At 40.7% G+C, this 12,947-nt stretch overlaps 2 long non-coding RNA genes across 2 annotated transcripts; one reads left to right on the top strand and one right to left on the bottom strand.

The window, feature by feature from the left end:
* On the bottom strand, positions 1 to 654 carry LOC125787568 (uncharacterized). The gene is made up of 2 exons (XR_007429434.1): positions 623 to 654; positions 1 to 120 (listed from the first exon to the last, which is right to left on the bottom strand). It is a non-coding gene; the product is annotated as an uncharacterized LOC125787568 (long non-coding RNA).
* Positions 655 to 10,914: 10,260 nt separating this feature from the next.
* Positions 10,915 to 12,947, top strand: LOC125787486 (uncharacterized). The gene is made up of 2 exons (XR_007429353.1): positions 10,915 to 11,659; positions 11,751 to 12,947. It is a non-coding gene; the product is annotated as an uncharacterized LOC125787486 (long non-coding RNA).

Below are 12,947 nucleotides of genomic sequence, written 5' to 3'. Positions count from 1 at the left end.
TAATGTTAAGAGAGAAAACTTTATTACATTCAAAGAAAAAAAAAATATATTCATAAAGGGAGCTAACGCTGCCTCCAGCCGGTCTGACCAGAGTTCACCTTCCCCGGCCCACGTTCATCCCTGTGAAAAAAATAAATCTGAATTAGTAACAGCGGTTTATGGAGAACACGCTCATAATTCCACTATTTACACAGTTAATCACTCAGTTACAGGTAAATCTAGTTATTCCCTCTAACAATTAAACTGTTTACGCATTAAATCACTGAATTACAGGTTATTCTACAGTTTTACACTATTTACACAGTAAATCACTTAGTTATACGTAACAGTGACTTAAAACAGTTAAAACTTTTTATACTGGACGGCCAGGGTATCTTTGTTTCCTAGCGGGGGTTTCCTCAGCGCTGCAGCCGCGTTTGGTACTCTGTAAGTCGGCTAGATGCGTGTTAGCTTAACCGGTAAATTAGCGCGATAAGCTAACGGTAGCTTCCGCCGGTCAGGTCTTACATTAAATGAAGTACAGGCGAAAACAACGATGGAAAACAACTTAAAACAGTCTAAAATATGCTAGTTTGATAAACCCACGCAGCGGTGAGTGGAAATACAGGAGGGAATTACTTACATTTGTACAGAAACTCCGTGGCAGTGCCGGCTCTGTCCGCCGCCATGTTTTTAAATCTGAGCGCTGGAACTCTGAGCTGGTGAAATGCACCATGGGATTGCCTGCGCCGTGAAGGATACATCTCGCGCTGCCTTCAGAATCGGGGTAAAATAAGGCAGCTGCCCAGGTAGGCAGCACATGCTACCTTCCGAATGGGACAGTCCTTTTCTCGGGAGCGCGCCTATGCTGCCTGAAAATGCTGCCTAGTCTGGAGCGCTGTGTTCCCTGACGTGTCGCTGAAGTGCGTATGTCGCACAGCATGGAGAGCAGGTCGTGCCGAATGGCAAGACTTGCCACTCGTACACGTCTGGGGGATCTTCTCGCTTCATGTCTCTCCATACGAACCTGAGAAGTGGTCTGTCCTCCGGCAAGAGCCTAACTTGGTGAAACATGCTGCGTACATCACCGCTGATTGCTACTGCGCTCTGTCTGAAGCGCAGCAGGACGCCAAGAAGTGAGGCACCCAGTGTAGGTCCAGGCAGTAGTGCTTCATTCAGGTTTAGTCCACGGAACTGGTACGAGCAATTAAACACTATGCAATTCTTCTCGTTGTGTTGTACCAGATGGTGGGGAATGAACCAGGATTCACCCTCCGTCGAGAGGTCAGGGCCTAGTTTCTTCACTGATCCTGCTTTGACCAGCTTACTGATCTCCTCGCAGTATGCCTCCGCCAGCTGTGGATCTCTGGCCAGCCTCTTCTCTGTGTTCCTCAGACTGGGCATAACCGCCTCCTTGGTGGCCTGAAAGAGGGGCATTTGGCGCTTCCGAAGCAGGGGGGTGGCATAGCGTAGGATGCCCTCGATTTCCACTCTGGTTGTCCTTGCTTCCAACAGAGCCACGGCCTCCTGGTCTTCCTTAGACCGAGTGACGACTTTGTCGCTACGGAATGGCAGCACATCCATCTGCCACAACTTCTGAACATTAGTCATCAGCTCCGGCTGGCCGAACTTCTCATCCAACGCTGCCATGGTGTCTGAGTATGGAGTAGGCGAATTTAGGTAAGAATCAGCTATCAGACAGGCCTCTTCAAGTTTCAAGTGGTCGATAAGGACCTGATATTTAAAGAGCTCTGTGCTGTCTTCAGGTAGCAAATTCTCTAGACTTATCTTAAGTCTTGCGTACTCCACCAGATCTCTACTCTTGAAAATTGGAATTTTCGGCTTGGGTCCCCTATACACCTTCTCCCCAAACGCAGATGATACAAAAGACTGCTGGGCACCCAGATGTGGAGATGATTGGCCTGCTCGTGGGCTAGGCGATGAACTGGAGTGTTGGCCAGGTCCGTATTGGGCTCTGAAGTTTGAGGGACTGAAGACTGGGGAAGGCGTAGGCCAGGGGTGTCAAACTCATTTTGGCCGAGGGCCACATTGGCATATTGGCTGTCCTCCGAGGGCCAGATGTAACTTATAAATATAAGAAAATGTAACCAAATGTAATATATGTAAATGAATGTAATTACTCCTTAATGTTAAATAACTCTCAATATATTATTTATTCAATCAAATATTACAGTTGCATGGAAAAAATGTTTGCTTGTTGCTCTATTAACATAAATCCTGTTATGAAATCCAAAAACTCCATCAATCAAGAACCAAACTATACAAGTGAATAGAAATGACATAAAATACAAGTTATATTAACTTTGATCAAAACGTTTGATACTGAAAAGAGGCTTAATAAATATAAAATCAAAAATTGTGAGCTGTGACAGATTTAGCATTTCCTCATCCAACCACTAGTGGGAGCTGCAGCAGCACAAGCCCGCAGTCTTTACTGAGTCAGAGCTACAGCCCGGCCACGGGCTACAGGACTCAGCTGAGCCAGTCTGGAGCGTTTTTAAAATTTTAAGTTCTTCTGTGTATGAAATAAAATAACCCCACTAACCGGATAATACAGCTCTCTACAGTTCATATTTCAGCCCAAGCAGCTAACAGCAGCAGTTTAGAGCAGCCATCCCGGAGTCACTGCTTGGATTACATTATAAACAGGTCAGTTAGCGCGCTGCTAACCTCAGGATGTTTATAACTACGGAGTTTAGAACACACCACGGCTGCAAGGTTAGACTGTTGAAGGCTACTGGAGACTATTAAAGGCTATTGGAGGTTATTGAAAGGGTTATTGGGGGCAGAAATCAGTAAAGGCTGGTTAGATAAGTGATTCAACTCCTCGTCCTTTGCTGAGGTGAAACTGCGACTAGCGATGTCACAGTGATGTTTATTAACCTCATTAAAACAGATTTTATCAGCTATTGTCTTATAAATATTTACACATAATTTATATCTCTTCTAAAAAGCGTTTATTTTGGTCAGTAACACAAAATGCATACCGGTCTTTCGCCTTGAAGCACAGCCGTCCGTCTGCATCAACTTTTCTTTTTCTGGATATTATGGGATAAACATTCCAATTCCACCCGCGAAGTTACACCTTCCCTCCGGCAGGGTTTCCACATCAATGACTACACTGCCGTGTAGTGGCAGTAAGCCGTAACTTTGCGGGTAATACAATCGACAAGCATTGTGGGAAATGTATTTTTTGGTCAAAGAACGCTTCTGACCTATTTATTATAGACACTAAGATTTTACAAGCTCTCGCGGGCCACATAAAAAGACGTGGCGGGCCACATTTGGCCCGCGGGCCTTGTGTTTGACACATGTGGCGTAGGCGTTCCCATGGTTGGCGGTGGCGGAGCAGCTGCGGGCTTGCCAGGGTGCTTGGGCCCAGAGAAATAGCCTGTTTGCTGGGTGGAAGGGGAGCTAGCCATTGGCGTTTATCTTGAGGCAGCACTCTGCTTCAGTAGCTGTAGCTCATTCATCATTCTGTCTATTGCTGAGACCATTTGACCTTCATCGTAGCCTTCTGACTGTGGTGGCCATGGTGTGGGAGGGGGTGGCCAGTCACTGTAGTCCTCTCCTTCTCTGTCTGTGGCACGTGGTGCTGGAGGTGGAGGAGGGGGTAGATCTGGCCACTCTTCCTGTCGATGCTCTGCTTGAGCATTACTGAGGGTTGTCACTCTCTCTGTAAGCGACTTCACTTCTCTAAAAACATCTTTAAGTTCAGCCATACTGTCTAGTATATGCTGATGAGATAGCTGAAGTTTCATGTTCTCAATGCAAATCTCCTGTAGTTCAGCTCTGCATGCATTGACTGAGTCACTGCTCACATCATACTCAGCGCTGGATGGACGGGGCATCCCAGGCCGTTCACGCCGCCTCTCATGTCCTATGGCATGCAAGTGGGGATGTTCGTCCTCTTGTTCGCAGAGGGATGAATCCCACTGGACTTGGCGCCTGGGATATGAGGTGTAAGGGCGTGTGGTGGGTGTCATCTCGACTGCTCCCTCTATGTTGGATGTCCACTCCCTCCCTGGTGAGTGCATCTGCATCGCTGTCGGTCCACTGAGATGTTGCCTATAGCTGGCTGCATCAAGCTCATAATCTCTGAGGTAGGCAGGGAGACGGGTCTGCCGCTTAGGACGAACTGCTTCACTGCTTTGTTGCATCTTGATCCCAAATCAACACAGAATCCGGCTCGAAGGACCTCAATGTTGGTGAGGACCACTAAAGGACTGTATGTGCAGGTTCTAATGATGGGATGTGTGTTGTATGGGGGGTGTCGGTCAGAACACCATGAAGCAGTTGTCTCCTTTTCGTTTCTTTATTAAACTTCACACTTCAATTAAATGTGCAAGAGTCTCAGTGGTGTGTGGTTTGGTTGGAATACACGCACACAACTCCTCACATGCTATTCTCTTGAGGCTGTGATCTAGTCAACCTGAAGTGGTAACTTGCCTGAAGCAACAGAGTAAAACTAAACAGCAGTAGAACTAGACCAAACTGCACGTGAAGGGGGCGGGGCTAAGATTCAATGCCAGAGTCTTTCTTACACTATCACCTCTGCAAGTTTGGGCAAATTTCACTGTATTGTTTATATTATTATTATTATTATTATTATTATTATTATTTTATTCATGTTTAAAATTAAATTTCTCATGATCTCATGATCTCTACAATTTGAAAGAGTCTGTCCTAAGCTATGACTCCTGCAAGTTTGGGAAAAATTCACTGTATTGTTTATTTTATATTATTTATTTATTTTTATTATTCATGCTTAAAATTAAATTTCTCATGATTTTTCCATAATGCCAAAACAGGTCCACTTCCATATGAAAGAGTCCATCCTAGGTTAGCTCCTTGACAGTTTTTAAAACTGCCGGCGTACTGTCAGCAGGCTCCCTTTTTGGACGTTATGGTGACAGGTGCAGGAAATTGACATTATTAAAGAATACATATCATTTTTTATTTATAATATATCAACATCATTGTTATAAATATTGTTAATCAGTATGAATATAGACAATTTGATTAAGCGTCATTTATTAATAATTATTTATTATTAATTATTTAGTAGACTATATTTTTGTATCTATTTAATTAATTAACGAATTTAGGTATTTATGTACAGTGAGTCCAAGAAGTATTTGATCCCTTGCTGATTTTCTTTGTTTGCCCACTAATAAAGACACTATCCTTCTGCACTTTTAATGGTAGATATATTCTAACATGGAGAGACAGAATATCAAGACAAAAATCCAGAATATAATTTTAAAGAATATATTTTAATTAATTTGTATTTCAATGAGGAAAATAAGTATTTGATCCCTCTTGCCAAACACACTCAATACTTAGTGGCAAAGCCTTTGTTTGCAAGCACAGCGGTGAGACGTTTGTTGTAGTTAACCACAAGTTTAGCACACACACCAGGGGGAATTTTGTCCCACTCTTCTTTGCAGATCCTCTCTAAATCATGAAGGTTGGTGGGCTGTCGCTTGGCAACTCTGACCTTCAGCTCCCTCCATAGATTTTCGATCGGATTGAGGTCTGGCGACTGGCTGGGCCACTCCATGACCTTAATGTGATTTTTCTTGAGCCAATCCTTTGTTGCCTTTGCTGTATGTTTAGGGTCGTTATCACGTTGGAAGACCCAACCACGGCCCATTTTCAGATCCCTGGCAGAGGGGAGGAGGTTGTCCCTCAGGATTGTGCGGTACATGGCTCCATCCATCTTCCCAGTGATGCGGTGAAGTAGCCCTGTACCCTTGGCAGAGAAACACCCCCAAAACATTATGCTTCCACCTCCATGCTTGACGGTGGGCACAGTGTTCTTGGGGTCATAGGCAGCATTTTTCTTCCTCCACACATGGCGGGTGGAGTTGAGGCCAAAAAGTTAAATTTTGGTCTCGTCTGACCACAAAACCTTCTCCCAATAACTTGGTTCATCTTTCAAATGATCATTGGCATACTTGAGGCGCGCCTCCACATGTGCTCTCTTCAGCAGGGGTACCTTTCGGGCACTGCAGGATGTGAATCCATTGTTGCGCAAAGTGTTGCCAATTGTTTCCTTGCAAACTGTGGTCCCAGCTGCCTTCAGGTCATTTGCTAACTCCTGCCGAGTGGTTGCAGGACGATTTCTGACCGTTCTCAGCATCATTGCCACCCCATGAGGCGAAATCTTCTTTGGAGCACCGGGCCGAGGTCTGTTGATTGTCATGTTATACTCTTTAAACTTTCTGATAATTGCACCAATAGTTGTTACTTTCACATCCAACACCTTACTAATCTTTTTGTAGCCCATTCCAGCTTTGTGAAGGTCAACAATTCTGACTCTGAGGTCCTGTGACAGCTCTTTGGTTTTACCCATGTTGGAGACTTGAAATCTGTGTGATCTGTCTGATTCTGTGGACAGGTGTTTTTCACACAAGTGATTAGTGAGAACAGGTGGCTTCAGGTCAGGTAACAAGTTGATTGGGAGTGTCTAACTGGTCTGTAAAAGCCAGAACTGCTAATGAATACTAAGGGATCAAATACTTATTTCACTCCATGAAATACAAATCAATTAATATATATTCCTTAGATTTATTTTCTGGATTTTCTTTTTAATATTCTGTCTCTCCATGTAAGAATACATCTACCATTAAAAGTATAGAATGATCATGTCTTTATTAGTGGGCCAACGAAGAAAATCAGCAAGGGATCAAATACTTCTTGGACTCACTGTATGTATTTTTCTATTTGAAAATGCAATCTGTGCGGAAAATTGTTAGGTTGATTTTAACCAGTCAACACCACTCTGATTTGCTGAGACCGCACTGATCACAACCATAGACTGTATATAAGTATGGACAGCACGGCAGGGGTTGAAAAGTGAAGCCACAACGTCTCTTACGCCCTCTGGTGGCTGGTTTCAGTACAGCTTTTAACCCTAAAGCCTATTTCCATTCAACTGAATGAAAGATGACGGAATTTTTAATCTAAAATTACACATCCAGGATTTTTTTGGAAAGTTGATTTCTGTACATTCTGCAAGCCCCACTCCTTTGTTAATAACCCCAGTGTTTTTTTTTTTTTGTTTTTTTTTACAGTACCCTCAGGAAAACTTTCTCTCCAGTTTTTTTTTTGGTGAGTGGATCATTTCTCTCCATCAGTTCATTAGTATTCATACTGTAGATCCATGCGGTTCTTGACTCACTTTCCAACTCGCGCTTTAGGTTTCCAAACCAAAGATTTATTTCTTTACAAAATAATACACAAGAAAACTGAACAAAAAACGATTAAAATGCTTATAAACAGAAAACTAGGTACTTATATTCATGTTCCTAATTCCTAAATCCTAAAACTGCGGTCAGAAAAGGTGAGGCTCCTTTGGCTTTTTACTGCTTGTCTTGTTTTTTCTCCTGCCCAAAAAACACTGTAATTATCCGAATCTAACCACCTACAGGTGCCTAGTGGTAACACACATTTCTAATGCCGTTACTGTTATACTAATACTGTCCCTTACACATACTTTGTTCTTCTCCCTAATTTTAGTATTTACGTTAGGTTTTTAACTTAGCCTTGGGTACTTAACGATAGTTAACTAGGTTAGCCAATTCAGGTTAGCTAAGTAAAGTAACTAAACTTGTTTGGTGAAAATTACGTGGAGTGGGCGGGGTTTGAGCAGTCACACTCTGTCACGCCAGTTCTGGCTCCAATTTGCCTCTACTGCCTCTGCAAGCGCAGGCAAGATGGCAGCTTCAATTTCGGCCATATTTTGGCTTTAAAACGCCTTAATGAGAGTAAATGGGGACCGTCCAGTCCATACTTTTATACAGTCTATAATCACAACCCAAACTAGAGGTGGGTGATACCGGGAATTTTGGTATCGATCCGATACCAAGTAAACGCAGGGCCAGTATTGCCGATATCGATACTGATACCGATACTTTTTAATATTTAAGCTTTATAGATCCAAATGATCCAAAAACCTAGGATATAATTTCACCAAACATTGTAAGTGATAACAAAATACTTTAGTATCACAATCAACATTTTTTGTTTAAAAACAATGGAACAGTAACAAAACAAAGTTTAAATATAAAATAAAAAAATATAAAAAAATAAAATAAAAATTCTCCCCTCACTAGACATCTTTTATAGTTCTTTGTTTCTTTGTTTCTTTTTTTAATAGAATTGTCATTTGGAAAAACAATAAAAAATAAGGAATTGTCTTCCTTTCAGTGCAATTCAAATGCAAGTTTTTCTTAAATAAACAGTGTAAAAAAATATCACTCAACACAAATCTCCTGAGGTAGAGGCGTGTCGACTCGAGGAGAGCGCTGAGTGGGCGGGGCCAGGCTGAGCCTACCTGCGTGGCGGTTTGGCTGGCTTTGCTGAGCCATGTGACGCATGTGCAACAACAAGAGACCAGAGAGTAGACTGTGGTGAATCTCGTGCGAAGCAGTCAGTGCGTGCGGCAGAGAAAAAAAGCTTGAATATCGATATTTTTACACGAGTATTGCTCAATACCAATACCAGCGTTGGTATCGATATTATCGATATTTGGATCGATCCGCCCACCTCTAACCCAAACTCCACAACGCGCCAAGCAGCACGTTTTTAGTTGCTGCGGAAGCACAGCTCATTTAGGCTCAGCTCAGCTCACCTCAGGACTTGTTGTGCTACTAAGATATAAGGTAAGTTCGACCAGGTCCTTTATTTTATGATCATGTATGTGTTTGTAGTGTCTTACACCACCTGCACGTGCTGGCCTTGCCTCTCTTTCTAGGTAGTTAGCTAACGTTAGTTGTCTAAGGATAGCTAAACATTGCCATAGTTTAAATGTAATATGAATTGCATTTGAAAATGAGCAGATTTTTAAAACTTGTCTTATGAATAAGCTAATTTGAAATAGTTTTTTTTGTGGGAAAAACCTAGATAAAATAGCTTAATGGCGAAGTGTGAGAAAATTAAAACAGCACAATATTTTTCCTCAGGTGTAAGCTTAGCGCTGTTAGCTTAGCATTAGCTCAGTGTTCGTGTGAAGAATAAAGGTAACGTTATATGTAAATTTCATATAAATAAGCCAACTTGTTGTTGAAATTGTTTTGTTAAAATACTGCACATATTTCTGGTCAGGTGTTAAAAGTGTATCCCCGCATTATATTAGCATTAGAAGTAACGTTAAATAACTTACATGTAAGTTAAATATTATGTAAATAAGCCAATTTTAAATAGTTTGTTGTTGGAAAAATTCAATAAAAAAGCCTAGCCATTAAAAAAAAAACCTTGCAAGATTAAAACTGCACATATTTCTCGTCTAGAGTTCAATGAATGTGTATTCCCACCATTAGCTTAGCATCAGCATGAAGAATGTAAATATTATATAACGTTAAATAAGCCAACTTTAAATAGTTTGCTATTGGAAAAACTTAATTAAAATAGCCTAGGGGTGAGACAAGGTCTGGAAAGATTAAAACAGCGGAATATTTCCAGTCCAGAGTTAACTGTGTTTTTGTAAAAGTGTATGGCTACCCCGCTGCAAAAAGCCTGCAGTGTGTGGAGCGGTAGAGCTTAGATCGGGCCCAAAAATCCAGCCCGACCCGGTGTTCTGTCGAATTCTGCTACCTTGTCGAACCGTGCTGCCCCAATGTATATTTAACTGTAAAAATACAAAAGAAGCACTATTGGATCAGGATCAGGACCAATCTGGATGGATGATGTGGACTGTAGTGGATCAGAGTCTAGACTGAAGAACTGTAGATCACCAGTATGGGGTAAACATGACTGCAATGAAACCCACAATTCTGGAGTCATCTGTTCAGGCAAGCTACACTATGTTCATATAATATGTGCACTGTATTGAATAGTTACATTGTGTGTCTGTGCTGTCTGACTTTCATTTATTAAATCCTGTTGTTATCTCATTGTTTATGCTCTTGTGATATTTTAGGAGCCAGGCTGGTTTTAGGTTCTCGCTGTTCTGGGAGAGTGGAGGTTCTTCATGGAGAGAGCTGGGCCACAGTGTGTGATGCTGACTTTAACCAGCAGGATGCAGAGGTTGTGTGTCGAGAGCTGGGCTGTGGTTCTCCTGTGAAGGTTCTGGGAGCAGCTGCTTTTGGTAGAGGGGAGGGTCAGGTGTGGTCAGAGGTGTGTCAGTGTAGAGGAAACAAATCTCACTCACTTCTGTCCAAAATCATCTTCACTCAAACACAACTGCTCCCATGATAATGATGTGGGACTGGTGTGTGCAGGTAAGAACTGCATTCAGCACAATGAGCCTGTGACTTCATCTATTCCTACTTAGACAGCCCTCTGTCTCAGTAGCTCAGCCCTGTGCTCCATTACCTGTTTGCCATTAAGACCTGGTGAAATTAAATATTTGTGACTTATTATATTGTTTGTTTGGGGTGAGGGTGTTATGTTTGTGCAGCATTACTGTTCTGGCATTTGTTTTTTAGTGGATAATAGTGTAATAAAGTGTAGGGGATCTGTGTTTGTCTAGAATACCTTGCAGTGTGAATTTAAAAACATTAAAAACACAGCTAGCAGAAACTTCCTGGTGGATAGCACTAATTATAAACACAATAGACTTTGGACAAATGTAATGAGTTTCTCTAGTCTAACAGACACAAGAGACTGTTGTTTTGGAGATAATTTGTGGATTTTTGGAGCTGCAGTAACACATTATACAAAATGGCTACAGCAACATGTATCCATGTGAATCACATGTAATATTCTGGGTTGGAGTGGAACAGACTTAGAATACTTGTACTGGCAGCACATAGTTTAAAAGCAAGAATGGTGAATTAAGTATGTGTCTACTGTTCTGTTCCTCCAGTCCATTAAGCAGGTAACAAGACTGGTGGAGGTCATATAGTGTCTGGAAAATAACTGCTCACAGGATTGCCAACAAATTAAAAGTCTATGTGTATCTTTTTTATTTTTATTTTGAAACTGTAAAGGGAAAAAATATAAAAAATGCTAAATAGACGTGTCCACTTCAATGTTATGTGTTCTAAACATTAGGTCATTTTTATTTCCTTCTGTAGTCACAATAATATACATTTTGATTAGGTGTGTCCTATGCTGGAGTTATCTGTTCAGGTAAAACACTGTAAACAGGGACTGTACATTATCTGCCATGTAGGCAAAGTGTACAGCACATATGATTTTTCTTTTTAACCCACCCTAAATCCTTGTTGATTGCCAAGGTAAATTGGTATGTTTAAACTGAGCAATCACCAAACTGTGCTGTACACTGGAATTCTCAACCAACAATTAATTTACTGATTTTTTTTTTTTTTTACTGATTTCATAATTTTGCTGATCCATATTAATTTGTTTAATGTAATTCATAGCTTTACTGAACTTATTTTGAATCCTTATACTCTCTTTAGTTTTTTCCAATGCATTTATGAATCATTCATTGTGCAATATTTAGCATCATCATGCTTAATCATTTATCATTACTGATAAATAAGCTTTCTTTTTTTCATGGTAATTTTTAGGTGTCCTGCTGGTTAATGGCTCTCGCTGCTCTGGGAGAGTGGAGGTTCTTCATGGTGAGAGCTGGTTCACAGTGTGTGATGCTGACTTTAACCAGCTGGATGCAGAGGTTGTGTGTCAGGAGCTGGGCTCAAACACAACTGCTCCCATGATAACGTTGTGGGACTGGTGTGTGCAGGTAAGTGTTTTTCAAAAAAATGTTTCCCATTTTTACTCTTACTAGTTCATAATTCGGTAAATTTTTCTTGTTCTTATTTTCTCTTACACAGACAGTGTGAGGTTGGCGGATGGTGGCAGTCGCTGAGGAGAGCAGAGGTTTTTCACAGAGGACAGTGGGGAACAATTTGTGGTGCTGGTGCAAATTTCATAGCGGGTTTTGTCATGTGTAAAGAGTTGGGCTGTGGAGAGCCGTTTAGGACTGATGCAGCTGTTCCAGGATCTGCACCGATCTGGATGAGTCATGTGAAGTGTACTGGATCAGAGTCTACACTGAAACACTGTGGATCATTAGGGTGGGGTGAACACAGCTGTAATCATAATATGGATATTGAGCTTACCTGTTCAGGTATGTTTTAATTAGACAAAAACTGTAATACGTACGTATTACATGTATTACATTTGTGAACTTTCTGAGAATGTTTCGACACATCATAGACAAAATCAAATCAGAGATCATATGATGGAATGTCACTGTTTTGTATACCTATTCCGTATTAAATATTCTATTACATAGTAAATTCTGACAGTTACAGCTAATGTGAGAAGCAGTGATGTTTTTTTTTAACATTTGCTTTGACTTTTATTTAATTGCTGAAAATATTAACCCAAGATATTGTCTAGTCAGTTTCATTTTGTTTGATAAAATTTAATTCAATAAAAAAGGGTCTGCAGTACTGATTTGCTAGAGCACAACATTTGTTTTCAAAATTATAACCTGAATGAAACAAAATGCATTAGTCCTTTCCACTTCCAGACAACTTCTCAAACACTTTATGTGCCAAAACAAAACCAGTCAACACACTGTAATTAGAAACATAGTGCCATTTCCAGCTTAACAATTTAGTGCTGGACGATATGACAAAACTTATGTCACAATATATAAATTTTAGTCGATGTGTTATCGTTTTGATATAAATGTGTACAGCTCAACTGAACAACTTCCTGATGTGTACATTATCACACACTGAGATTGCCAGACTATGGTATTCTATACCACTCTGCTGTTTCGCTTAAAAAAAATCAGTCAGTAAAGATGCTGTAAATACTGTACATATCTTAAAAAAATGTTATAAATTGATGCTCCTTTATTCGTATGCAAATTACAAAAAATATAAATGAAGGTCACACATGCCAGATATTCTAGGCTACTCTAAAATAGTTAACATTTTTTACATTTATTATTACAATAACAGCTTAAATGCTTTGCTGTGTAATAATAAAATATACCAGCCCTGCTTAAAATGATT

The sequence above is a fragment of the Astyanax mexicanus genome, chromosome 24 (assembly GCF_023375975.1).
Source record: "Astyanax mexicanus isolate ESR-SI-001 chromosome 24, AstMex3_surface, whole genome shotgun sequence".
NCBI classification, from domain to species: domain Eukaryota; kingdom Metazoa; phylum Chordata; class Actinopteri; order Characiformes; family Acestrorhamphidae; genus Astyanax; species Astyanax mexicanus.
This window is presented reverse-complemented; position numbering and strand designations above follow the sequence as displayed.